Genomic DNA, 14,747 nt, shown 5'->3' with positions numbered 1-14,747 from the left:
TCCATGTTTTAAGGTGCGTTCATGTATCTGTGACAAGCCTGATAATGAATTTTTTAACGAAGTATCAGTCATGTCTCATTTGAGGACAATACACTTTAGCAACAACTGTTTTTGCCGCAATCACTATTTTGCAACAATGTAGACTGGAGACAAGCCTTTTTGATGATACCGTGTCCTGGAAATGTTGCAGATGTTCTCTCTCACTGCCTCCAGTACCAAACATGCAAACATAATTGTTTTTAAGATACTGGAAAGACTTATTTTACACTTGTTGCTTTTGTATTTAAAACTCACCTCTGTTTGTGTATCGTCAAATTTCATTTTCAACCCCAGGCTCAATGGACTTGATTACTAAGCTAAGTTTTGTTTATCATTGGAACTTATCTTAATTTCTCCGTGATGATTCATGCATCCAACAGTTTGCATTTTGGGTTTTGGAAAGCCTTGACAATACTTGGCAACTTCTTTGATCTTTCTTAACTTTGCAGTCGTGCAGCCATTAAAACTTGATTTTTGATATACTTAGCATTATAGCAAACATAAGCTTCTTTATTTTTGATGTTGTGTAAATGGTTGCAATTTTGAGCTCACAAGTCTTATTGGTTCTTGTTGTCATGTTGTAACAAATCAAAAACTTTAGTAGTATCCAAGTCAGATTGTTTTGGTAGTTTTTGAGAAGTTGCATCCTTAGGTGTCTAGGACAATGCTTGTATGTGGTCAATAACTCCATAAATGATAAAAGTAAGTTCTTTTGTATCCCCTAGGTCATGGATGTCTTTGCACAGTAACATTTTATATGCCATTCTGTTTTGTTGCACTTGGGAAAAAATAAAGTACACACAGTTGAATTATATTCTCCAGTCCTTGAAACCTATATACGCTGTAGGAGAAAATAAGTGAGAAAACCTCATCTTCTTATGTTTCACTTAAACTTCACTTGGCAACAATGGTCTTAGGGATCCATATTTGATTCATGGTTTGGTTGCAAACTCAGAAGATATCTCATTAGTCGTTTCTCCTACTTATGTATTATGACTGATTGCGCCTGAGCAATTGGCCACTGCTTGAAAAACATAAGAGATTCCATTCAACGATACCAGGGCAAGAATGTCATGGGCTTGATCATCTAGACTTTTTTACTGTCTTACAGACTGTGCCACCATTGTAGAAAACAATCAGAAACCTCTTTTAAAACATCTTGATAGTATTTATTTAAAGTATAACTTAAAAGTATAAGAAAGGGAATTAACCTCAAATTAATATTAATATTTTTTATAAAAAATTCTATCGCTAAGCACACTGATTGACAGTGGGTGGTGGGCTCCTGCGTGGTGGTGCACACAACACCTAAACTTGGTGCGAGCCAGAACTAGAGGTAACATATTTAATTGTTGGGAAGAATATTATGGGAAAACCCATCAACGAAAATTTATTTTGAAGAGTAAATGAAATCGACTAAAATTAGTTGCATTAGAGTAGGAATTGTGAGGGATTCATACTGCCATAATGAATTGTACACTTCTTATATACGAGGAAAGAATATGCATTTGTAAATTTCATTTTCATTGTTGATAAACTATGTTTTATTTTTTATATATGCAAAATTATCACTCTTATGCTACCTATGTAGGATAAGATGAGATACTTTTATTAATATCCAATAAAAGACCACAACGTGGGTCTATGGGATTGGAAGTTTATCCTAAGGAAAAAAAAATCAGACAGTCGGAACACCAAACGGTGTTCATAAAAGAAGAAGCACAACAAAAGAAGAAAAAAGCATGAGACATCATGGAAAAGATTAGGTATCCATCCTCACAAGGAAAAAGTCCAACAACAACTGATCTGTGTGGCTATCAGAGGCCCTGTGATGAAGTTGAATGTTATGAGAGGAGTGTCGCTGGCTAACAAGTCCCTTGTAGGGTCTCATAGCTCTGGAATGGCTTGTGTTAGGGAAACTGTATAGTTGCTTCACACCTCGAGCCGGAGTTGAGGGTGAGAAGAAGGTTGTAATAAGTTGTGCTTGGGTCCGACTCTTGGAAAATGATAGCTATAAAGTATGGTCATGAAGTTGTAAGGATTCACGGAGATAGAGTGCAATGCAACGTTGATCGATGTATTTGAAAAAATCTGAGAGGGATCTGCAATCTCTAAACAAATAGTAAAATCTCCCTCTAATCTCGTAATATACGAGGCATCTGAAAAGAAAATGAATCTCAAATTTTGCCTCTGCTAAGGTACAAAGTGTACACACTCTATCCTCTCTAACAATATGGTGATTGACCTAGATCTAGAGTCTGTGCGACCCCACCCTAAAGGAGCCAAGGGAGATACACAAGACGTGTGAACAATACTTGTATAAGTACAAGGTGTACAATAATCTCATCTCGAATATCTAAGAAGTGCTTGACGTAGAAAGCCATCTTCAGATGTAGTCCCCTTAGAGGATTCACCTAGGTCTATTTGATATACTGCCTGTAAATGTCAAGTCTGACATTCCCGTTCAACCCCTTCCGAGAGGGGAGTAGATGAGTAGGAGCGTCCAATGAGAACTAGTAGGGAGGGAGATGGTCAATGTCGATCCCAACTGAACTCAATAGGATAGTAGCCTAAGCATACCAACCATGGGCTCTAGTTGCGGGATCAGAGTCTGCAATAGCAATTGAGGAGCAGTAGGCTAAATAAGGGTATCTGTGTTTGTAGTGCTTGCCCCTAGTTTACATTTTATTATTGCCAAACTCTTTTAGGCCAGTGTTATGCTTGATGATTAGTAGTATTGTTTTGAGATTATCAGATATTGTTTCAGATTCAGTAGATTTATGATAAGATTACTTGGTACTCTATATTTCATGTATGTACGATGATTATTACAATATTTTCAGCTATTGATGATGATTAGTTAAATGGATTATCATGTGTTTTCTTATGGATACTTAGTCCATACTGCATGTGTATGGTGTGCGTGTATTTTTTTTTATGTATGGCATTTCTGATGTGGTGAAGGAAGGGAGTCGTAGTCACTCGCTAGTCAAAATCTACACGATGCACCACTTCCTGCCATTGTCTGTTTAGCTTAGTAAATATGTGTTTGTACATGCGTGGATTTCATGCAGATTGCAGGTATCGGGTATCGACTTCTCTGAATTGTCATGATGAGTGTACCCTATTGTATTATTTCAATGGTAAGAGAGGGGAGACAAATTCTTAAGTCCAAATCCTAAACCTTTAAGCCATTGGTCCTAGAAAATTAGGACAAGTATTTGAGTTGATTACCTTTCGAATGCGTCATATCACGTTAATTCGTTATTATAACCTTTTAGTTTGATCTTGTATGTGTTTTTCTATGATCGGCTTTCGTATTTTGTCTTATTAGTCTTTGTTGATTTTTCTATTAATTAATTTTAATTAAAAGATTAAATTAATGATTTAATTTAATGAAAAATTATTATGATATTTTTAATATTTAATTAATTGAAAAATTAATTAAATAAAAAGAATTAAATCTAAAGTTATATGTATAATTTTAGAATGTGATAATATTTATTTAATTTAATAATAATATATTTAGAGTTCATTTTAAAATAAATGTTAAATATTATTATTATTTAAGTTAATAAATATTTTATTAATTAATGTTTCGAAAATAAATTAAAAAGTGAAAAAGATATTAATTTATTAAAAGTTCTACAATTGCATAATGTCCGCATGAGATTAAAATTTAATAAATTAATTAAAAAGAGAAGTCAAGTGAAATTAAATAAAGTTATTTTATAATTCAATGAACGCACATGGAAAAGATAAAGAAAAGATAATAAAGAGTTAAAGACTGGTGAGCAAGGAGTTCTCTCGGGTGATTGCACAATTTGTGTCTCGATTTTAGGAGAGAACTTCATATCACAATTTGAGGGTTCATTTTTGAAGGATTGCAAATTTTGAAAGAGATTTTTTGGAAAAGAGAAGTTTTTGAGAGGAGAAATTTATCTCACAAATCTTCTTGGGCATTGTGTTATTAACATCAGAATCTAGGTAGATTCTTGTGATTAATTCGCACAGTTACGTTATTTCTTTTCTTATTTTTTTCGTGTCTGTGAAATGATTATCTGAATAATTCTTTGTGAGAAGTGTTTTTAATACTGTGAATTTCTAGTATGCATGTTAATTCTTCTATATACGTAGAGATTGAAATATCTTAGAAACCTCGTCCAATAATTTTGCAAATTAGATAGTAAACCTGGAAGGGTTTTGAGTTTTAAAAAGGAAAAATTTAAATAAAGAATTCAACCGGTTCGTCGTATTTTTCCTATTAGATTTATGTTGAATTGTTATATATATATAAAATTAAAAGGAGGTTATTGTTTTCATTAAAATTTATATATTAAATTTTTTTATGAAATAAAATTAATTGGAAAACGTAATTCTTTAAAACAATATTTAATTTTTTAAATTTTGTTAATATAATATAACGATGGGGAGGTGGGCCACCAAATCCCACCATGGCATACATTGTCACAATAGTGTATTGTTGGCGGCCATTAATGGCCGCACGACAGGTCACTGTCGTGGAAGTGACCGGAAGCCGCACTGCAATAGCCGTACGGTGTACAAAGCTGGCAGGTTTTTAATATACACGAGGGTAAGGTTAAATGAAATTTTGGTAATTTTGTTTTATATTTAATTTAATTTTATTCAAAGTTTTAATTATTATGTATTATTATTTTTAAATAATATTTATTAATAAAAATTTATTAACTGTTTTTAATTTTTAATAATTAATTAAAATATAGTTAATTATATATGTGTAATTATTAATAAATTTATTTAAATTAAATTAAATTAATTTATTTAATAATGGAAATTTAGCTAATAGGGTTGTGGATTTACTTAATTATTAATAATTTTGATTTAATTTTAAAAAAATAATTTAAACAAATAAATAGTTACCCTTAGAGTATTTTAGAAAATGGATTTAAAATATAATGGGGGTAATTCTATATTTTATTCGAATAAATGAATGGGTTAATTTGTAGGGTAAACTGAGAATCTTATATACTTGAAACATACATTGAAATGAAAACTGAAACCTTACATTTAACTCAACGATATGTTTTCAAAATCAAACCAAACTATGAAACCTACATTTTGTTTTTTTGTTTTTGATCGGTAATAAGAGTTTATTGAGATGTTAAAATCGGGTTAACCTTGGCCAGAACTAGTAACAAAGAGACGAGATACAATCAACTAGAAAAACGACAAAACATCAAGTAGAAACATAAACTAAAACAAGGGCCATAAGCTATGTCTTTCCTTTTCCTCGAGACTGAGATCGGAGAATCATTTCAAATTATTCTTTTACCCCCCGCTTCTCCTTTTTGCCCTTCACAACCTGCCAGCCATCCTCCACCTTTGCAGCTTTCGTCTGCCAAGCCAACTCCTTCTAAGTAAGAAAAGCTCCATCATTATCCTTCCTTAGTAATGTCTCTTGTGCACCAGAATCATCATCGTTCTTCCGCTTCTCCCGTCCATCTGGAGTATCCGTGCCTACATTAGACTGTTGCATGCCTTTTCCTCCCTCTACTAATAGGTTCTTGTTCAATTTTGGAGGCTCCTTCATGGCTGCGGAAGGTAACCTTTGCGGAGATTCTGTAACAACTTGAGAAAAACTCTTTTGATTCTCACCCCCTTCCGCATTCTTCACAACCGTGTAGTGCTGTTCCTCGCTATCTTTCCACCAAGAAACTTCCTGCTGGATTCTCACTTTTGAGCATTCCGAAGCCATATGTCCAACTTGGTGGCATCTCCTACATCTAAATGGAATGCCTTCATAATCCAAGGGTTGAGTCCAGCAACCCTTAGAGGTTTTGATTTCAATTTCTACAGGTAGCCCATTTGAAATAGTCATTTCAATTAAAACCCGGGCATAGGTGGAATGTAAAAGGTTTGAGGAGCTTTCATCAACCATTAAAAATTCACCTAACGTATTCCCAATTGCTTCCAAACAAGAATTAAACCATAAGTGGAAAGGGAAATATGGAAGTCTTACCCAGATTGGGATTTTATCAAACCTTCAGAATTCAGACGGAAATTGGGGTGCCAAGGTTTCAACATAAGGGCATATTGATCCTCCCAACACCAAAAATGCTCACACAGAGCCATCTTTCTATCCTGGGTGTTCTCAAACACTACAGTAAAAAAACCCTTTAGCTGCTGGGTAAATCTGGACTATTCTTGTTAACAAAGGTCCCCAATTTTCTGAGATCCATGTATACAGCTCACTCAAGCTTGGCCACAACCCACGGAACCTTCCTATCAGTCCATACTCATAGAAAACTGAAACATTATGCATAACCTCCTCATCTGCCCATGTATCTAAAACTACAGACAAACCTCCTTTTTGTTGCACAGGGGGTCTTCCATGGCGGACGTTACATGCAACTCCATCCAACCCATCTCTCTTATTGCTTCATCCCGCATGTTTCTCATCGTCGTCAGTAAATCCACCCCCATCTGAAAAAATTCCTTTCGCATTTCCACCTTTGTCTTCTTTGCATCTATAAACTCTGTGATTTTTACTGTTGCCTCCACTACAAAACCTTACCCGTCCATGACCTCTATTTCCTCTGTTTCTTTTTCCTTTATCATTTTGATCATGGATAGTCTTCGTACCCTGTCGGTTCCTTTTACCACTAACAACTCCAAAACTTGCATCACATATCTCAGGCCCTCCATTGTTTAATCTCCCATCATTTTGAAAGCTCTGCTGATTCACGAAAGCACTGGTTCTGCCCTTTGAAATACATCCAACCCTTGACTTTGCCTACGCACATTTTCCCAATCCAACAATGTTTTTCGCCGTGCCTGGTTGATCCGAAAGATAAGAGGGCTGTCAAAAATGCCCCTCATCATACCACGCACAGGGAGAAAAAACCCTAGTTGCAACAGCCATAGCAGAGCTCGGGAGCACCATTTTTTTTAAATTTCGAAACCTACACTTTGTTATCTGTATGTTGTCTATGTTTTGGGTTTGGGTTGACTAGAGTGTTGACCAGTTTTAGGATGTCTACCAGAGGCTTGGGAGTTCTATGAATGTGGTATTGTGTTGATTTGATCTTTGATCTTTTAAACTCAACCATGGTAATGTGTTGGTATGCTCTATGATGAGTGTGATTAATATTGTTGGTTATTATTTTCATTGTCATTATGGGATAGCGAGATGAATGCTATGACTTAACTATTTGGAGTCTTCGATTGGTATTTTTGAGATACTTTCTAATTGCTTGTAGATAACAGATGGGTTATTGTGATTTATCTTTTGATGCTTTCTAGTCACTTGTATATGATTGAGGTGATATTATATGATTCTTTGATTTGTGATTTCATGAGCTTAAGGTAGTTTATCTATATGTGATGCTAGGAAGTAGCTTGCAATGGAGGCCAGGGCCTTAAGTGGCTGCCAGGGTAACCCATTGTAAGTTGTTTAATAAGTGAAAACACTACACTAAATGAGAGTAAAATGAACCTAATAAGACTCTTTGTATGTTCTCGCCCATGCCTCGAGTGCTAGTACAGGCTAGGATGGGAGTAGAGAGAAGGCTTGGTTGCGACCATGCATCGTTAATATGCCTTGTCAGTACGAGAGGATACTGGTGCCGCATAGGATCACTAGGGGGTTGGGTTCCTGAGAGACTGCCAAGGTAACTCTAGCATTGATTTGTGCGATGACACTTGCCCGCTTATGTAGTAGATTCCTTACATGTCTTTATGTGCCTCTGAGTATAGATGTCGATTTTATCTTGGAACCTTTGAGTTATATTACTTTTAGGGTTTCCTAGGAGTTTACTTTTGATATTTGGATTGATAGCCTGTTTGGGACTTGAGACTATCTCCTTAGCGTGGTGGGAGTGGGCCTTTTTGGGTTACCATATGATCGAGTAGTAATGCTTTTTACTCTTACCATTGAGATCCGTCCGTAGATACTGTGACTGGAGTTCTTTGTTTGCATTTCCTTTCATTCTATCTTGTGTATTATAATGGATGGTTATATCTTTATGATGAATAGTTATATCTTTATGATGGATGGTTTCATTTATTATATTGTACTTTGTATCATGGATCCGAAAGGGATGATGTAATCTATTTTTATAAATGTATATTCTTTTAGCCTTTCATACCTTGTGACATGTATAGAGGATGATTGAACATTCTGAATTTGATTGCCAAGTGGCATTCAGAACAAATGTATATTATTTAAATGTACTTCAGACTTTTAATTATTCTTTCATGTGGATGTGGTAAATGTTAGACTTAGTATAAATTAAATTAAATGTGATTCAACATCTTGGGATCCTTAAGGAATGTAATCTGTTATGTTTGCTTCTGTATGATTGTATGTTATTGCTTTCGCTACTTTGTGATTGATGTGTATGTTATTCTTTAAAAAAAATAAAAATGTTTGGTAAACTTAGTAAAACTTTAGGTTAATTCTTTTGGATCTCTTTGCGGAGCATTACATCTGGTATCAGAGCCCGAGTTCTACATCAAGAGCTCTGGGTATATTGGAACGCCACTAGTTGTTGACTAGTTGAATAAAAATGAAAGTTAAACTATTATGTGTGTCTATTTCGAACTAATACTTGAACTAGTTGAACTAAAGCAGAACTTAAACTATTAGTTGTATATTTTCAAACTTGAGCATTTGGACTTCAAAACTGAAATATACTTAAACATAAAAATAGGCAGACTGAAATTGAACTAATACTGTTTTCAAAATATGTGTTTTCTATTTATGCTTTACAGTAGTATGGTTTATGGTTATTAAAACATCTTGTTGTTTTGGGTATTATTGAAGTGTTCTCAGTAGAGTCATATCCTCCTACAAGGGGAAAGGGTCCAATGGGACCCACATAGTGAGTTCTTTAGCTTTACCATTCTTGTAGGCTTCCAAGAGTAAGCTTAAGTCTAGGGGGGTTGGATGTAGTGCCTGCCCCTAGTTTACATTTTATTATTGTTGAACTCTTTTAAGCTAGTTTTATGCTTGATGATTAGTAGCATTGTTTTGAGATTACCAGATACTGTTTCAGATTTAGTTGATTTATGATGAGATTACTTAGTACTCTATACTTCATGTATGCATGATGATTATTACAGTATTTTCAGTTATTGATGATGATTAGTTAAATGGATTATCATATGTATTTTCTTATGCATACTTACCCCATACTGTATGTGTATGGTGTACATGTATGTTTTCTTTATGTATGGAATTTTGATATGGTTAAGGAAGGGAGACGTAGTCACCTACTAGTCGGGATCTACACGATGCACTACTTTCTGCCATTGTCTGTTTAGGTTGGTATATATGTGTTTATGCAAATTGCAAGTACCGGGTCTCAACTTCCCTGAATTGCTAGGATGAGTGTACCCTATCGCACTATCTCAATGGTAAGAGATGGGAGATAAATTCTTAAGTCCAAATCCTAAACCTTTAAGCCATTTGTCCTAAACAATTAGGACAAGTATCCAAGTTGATTACCTTCCGAATGCGTCGTATGACGTTAATTTATGATTATAACCCTTTAGTTTGATCTTGTATGTATTTTTCTATGATGGGTTTTCGTATTTTGTGTTATTAGTCTTTGGTGATTTTTCTATTGATTAAGTCTAATTAAAATATTAAATTAATGATTTAATTTAATAAAAAATTATTATGATATTTTAATATTTAATTATATATAAATTAATTAAATAAAAAGAATTAAATTTAAAGATAAAATTATAAGTATAATTTTAGAACGTGATAATATTTATTTAATTTAATAATAATATATTTAGAGTTCATTTTTAAATAAATGCTAAATAGTATTATTATTTAAGTTAATAAATATTTTATCAGTTAACATTTTCAAAATAAATTAAAAAATGAAAAATATATTAATTTATTAAAAGATTTAAGATTGCATAATGTGTGCATGAGATTAAAATTTAATAAATTAATTAAAAAGAGAAGTCAAGTGAAATTAAATAAATCTATTTTATAATTCAATGAACGTGCATAAAAAAGATAAAGAAAAGATAATAAAGAGTTAAAGACCGGTGAGCAAGGAGTTCTCTCAGGTGATCGCACAATTAGTGCCCCGATTTTACGAGAGAACTCCATATCACAATTTGTGGGTTCATTTTCAAAGGACCGTGAATTTTGGAAGGGATTTTTTGAAAAAAAGAAGGTTTTGACAGGAGAATTTTTTCTCACAAATCTTCTTGGGTGTTGTATTATTAGCATTAGAATCCAGATAGATTCTTGTGATTAATTCACATAGTTATTTACGCTATTTCTTTTCCTATCTTCTTTATTTGAATAATTCTTTGTGACAAGTGTTTTTAAGATTGTGAATTTTTAGTATGCATGTTAATTCTTCTGTACACGTAGAGATTGAAATATCTTAGAAACCTCATCTAGTAATTTTGTAAATTAGATAGTAAATCAAGAGGGGTTTTGAGTTTTATAAAGGAAAAAATTAAATAGAGAATTTGACTAGTTGGTCATATTTTCCCTATTAGATTTATGCTGGAATTGTTACACACACACACACACACACACACACACACACACATATAAAATTTAAAAGGAGGTTATTATTTTCTTTAAAATTTATATATTATAAAATTTTATGAAATAAAATTAATTGGAAAACGTAATTTTTTAAAACAATATTTAATTTTTTTAAAAAAAATTATATAATATAATAGCGGGGAGGCGAGCCACCAAATTCAACTTCTCACCGTGGCATATATTGTCATGACATTGTACTGCTGGCGGCCATTAATGGCTGTACGACAGGCCACTGTCATGGCAACGATTGAAAGTCGCACTGAGGTAGCCGCATGGTTTACAAAGCCGCCAGGCTTTTTAACATACATAGGGGTAAGGTTAAATGAAAATTTGTTAATTTTGTTTTATATTTAATTTAAATAGTTTATTTAATAATGGAAATTTAGCTAATAGGTTTGTGGATTTACTTAATTATTAATAATTCTGATTTTAATGAAATTGCAAATTATTTTATTTAAAATCAATAAGAATTATTTTAATAATTTAAACAAATAAATAGTTACCCTTAGAGTATTTTAGAAAATTATTCGAATAAAGGAATGGGTTAATTTGTAGGGTAAACTAAGAATCTTATATATTTGAAACATACATTGAAACGAAAACTGAAACCTTATATTTAACTCAACGATATGTTTTCAAAATCAAACCAAACTATTAAACCTACACTTTGTTATCTGTATGTTGTCTATGTTTTGGGTTTGGGTTGACTAGAGTGTTGACCAATTTTAGGACATCTACCAGAGGCTTAGGAGTTCTGTGAATGTGGTATTATGCTGATTTGATCTTTGATCTTTTAAACCCAACCATTGTATAATGTGTTGGTATGCTCTATGATGAGTGTGATTATATTGTTAGTTATTGTTTTCATTGTCATTGTGGGATAGCGAGATGAATGCTATGACTTAACCATTTTGAGTCTTCGATCGATATTTTTGAGATACTTTTCAGTTACTTGTAGAGAACTAATGGGTTATTGTGATTTATCTTTTGATGATTTCTAGTCACTTGTATAGGACTGATGTGATATTATATGATTTTTTAATTTGTGATTTCATAAGCTTAGGGTAGGTTATCAATATGTGATGTCGGGAAGTGGCTTGCAATAGAGGCCGGGGCCCTAAGTGGCCGCCAGGGTAACCCATTGTAAGTTTTTTAATAAGTGAAAACACTACACTAAATGAGAGTAAAATGAACCTAATAAGAGTTTTTGTATGTTTGATGGGGACACAACCCAAGAACAGAATGGACACAACAGAAAAGGGAAATTGTATTAACTGAAAAATAAGCTAGCACATTCAGTATAGAGAAAATAAACTTTTTCAACATGCCCTAAGGGCTTACAATAGCATAAACGTGGAGATAATTTCTCCTTCCAATACCTCCTCTCAAACTCCACTCAGAACTGCCTTTTACAATGCCAAAAATATCCTTAAATAGACCCCGGAGGGTTAAGGACTAGGAGTACATTCTAGAAAGTACTAGTAGGCATCCACCGACCAAATAGAAGGTTCCAAAAGTTGCATTAGAAGTCGACGAAAATCTAGAAAAATCCAGAAACAGTAACTGAACTTGCGGGAGGCATAACTTTTGAACCGTAGCTCCAATTGACGAACCGTTTACATTTTCGAAAAGCTCTCGAAGTGCTCTATAGCCCTATGGATAGGCTTTGCTTGTCCCCCAATTTTTGGCCCTTTTTGAGGTCATTTAATGCCCCTAACTTGACTTTGAAGCATTCTTAGGAGGTCTCCACAACTCGAAAAACTGCAATAACTTTCAAACCGTGGGGCCTTTTGACCTGATTTTTTTCTGGAATGCTCTAAATTACAATTACATTCATCTAGCCAATTTACACCTCCTAGTTCACCAAAATGGTGGCTTAATTACATACTCCTATTTTTTTGAGATTTACACGAACACTGATAGTGGAACTGTGAGAGTTGGAACCTTTATTTGACCGAAATGGGTATCCAAAAATGAAAACACATGAAACAGAAACTAAGTCTAAGTATATTTTTTTGGGTAACACAGGATTGCCCTTATACCTCTGGATGCTCCTGCATCAGACACCCAGGGTAGATTGAAAAGTGACCTTGTCAATTTATGAATGGTAGAGGAAATCGCAAATGGGAAACCTCAGCTGCTGAAATCCAAGTTGAGTCCTCGATCGGTCGTCCTTTCCATTTGACCAAATACTCTTCATACTGCCTGTTTTTGGTACTCCTACCCACACGATGATCTTGAATGTCTTCTATCTCCTCCTTCTTAGAAGTAGGAAGTGGACATTGCTCTAACACCAGCTCCTCATTTGCACCATCATCATGATACTCTGTTAAGTCTGCAATGTTGAAAATAGGAGAAATGTGAACACCATCTGGCAGCTCCACCTCGTATGCATTTCTTGAGTCATGTTTCTTGAGAATTTTGCAAGGGCCAAATTTTTTCATTTTCAACTTGTTGTAAGTACCGGCGGGAAATCTTTCTTTTCGTAAGTGCACCATGACTAGATCCCCTACTTGGAATTCCTTATGTCTTCTCCTTTGATAAGCCCTAGCTTTATACTTTTGATTCATCTTGGTAATGTGTGCCTGAACCTCCTCATGTAGACGCTTTATATTTTTAGCAAATTCTTCCACTTCAGCACTTGTCCTCTCCCCTTGCTCTATCTTCCTCAATTCTGGTGCAGTCCTTGGGCTATTCCCATATACAATTTGGAATGTTGATTTTCCAGTACTCCTATTTATAGAGTTATTGTAAGCAAACTTTGCTTGTGGTAGAATCAAATCCCATCCCTTGGGCTTATCCCCAACTAAACATCTCAACAAATTGCCCAGACTTTTATTTACCACTTCTGTTTGACCGTCAGTCTGCGAGTGATGCGTGGAACTGAATTTTAGGTCTGTTCTCAACTTCTTCCACAATGTCCACTAGAAATACCCAACAAATTTAGTATCTCTGTCATAAACTATACTCCTTGGGAGACCATGTAGTCTCACCACCTCTCTGAAGAACAAGTCTGCAGTATGGACAACATCATGAGTTTTGTGGCATGGAATGAAATGTGCCATTTTGGAGAACCTATCAACCACCACGAATACTGAGTCATTACCCCTTTGTGTCCTTGGCAATCCAAGAACAAAATCCATACTTATGTCCTCCCATGGCCTTGATGGAACATGCAATGGCTGATATAGGCCAGTATTTTGACTAAACCTCTTGGCAACTTGACAAACTTGGCAACTCTTTACAAACTTCTTCACATCCTGTGAAATCTGAGGCCAAAAATAATGTTCTCTAAGAATGGCAATGGTCTTATCTCGACCAAAATGTCCTGCCATCCCTCCACTGTGTTTCTCCTTAATCAAATTTTCCCTCATGGAACTCCTTGGAATGCACAATTGACTACCTTTGAACAACATGCCATCCTGAATCAAATAGTTTAACCACTTGGTTCTATCTACAGCAATAGGTTCTTTACAAGCTTTCCATGCTTCGAAAAAATCAATATCCTCAGAGTACAAATTCTTGAGTTCATCAAACCCAACCACTTCAACCTGCATTACTGTAAGAAACAACTGTCTCCTACTTAGTGCATCTGCAACCCTATTTGATTTTCCACTTCTATGCTTCAACACAAATGTATAGCTCTGCAAGAACTCTACCCACTTCATATGCCTCTGATTCAATTTACCTTGGCTATTTAGGTACTGTAATGCCTGATGATCAGTATACAAAACAAATTCCTTTGGCAATAAATAATGCCTCCATTTCTTTAAGGCTTGAACTATTGCATAGAACTCTTGATTATAAACAGAATACTTCTTCTTTGCATCATTCAATTTTTCACTAAAATATGCAATAGGCTTACCTTCTTGGCTTAATACAACCCCAATAGCGCTGCCACTGGCATCACAATCCACTTGGAAAACCTTTCTAAAATCTGGAAGTGCCAACATAGGCTATTTTTTCACCTTCTTCTTCAGCAATTCAAAAATTCTCACAGCTACTGCAGTCCATTTGAACTCTCTTTTCTATCCCCTCTTATTGTATCAGTTAGGGGTGCACATATGCCACTAAAATTCTTAATAAACTTCCTGTAAAAACTAACCAGACCATGAAATGATCTTACCTCAGCAGCAGACCT

The sequence above is a fragment of the Cupressus sempervirens genome, chromosome 6 (genome assembly GCF_028749045.1).
Source record: "Cupressus sempervirens isolate cs-2001-9-10 chromosome 6, ASM2874904v1, whole genome shotgun sequence".
Classification (NCBI taxonomy): Eukaryota; Viridiplantae; Streptophyta; class Pinopsida; order Cupressales; family Cupressaceae; genus Cupressus; species Cupressus sempervirens.
This window is presented reverse-complemented; position numbering follows the sequence as displayed.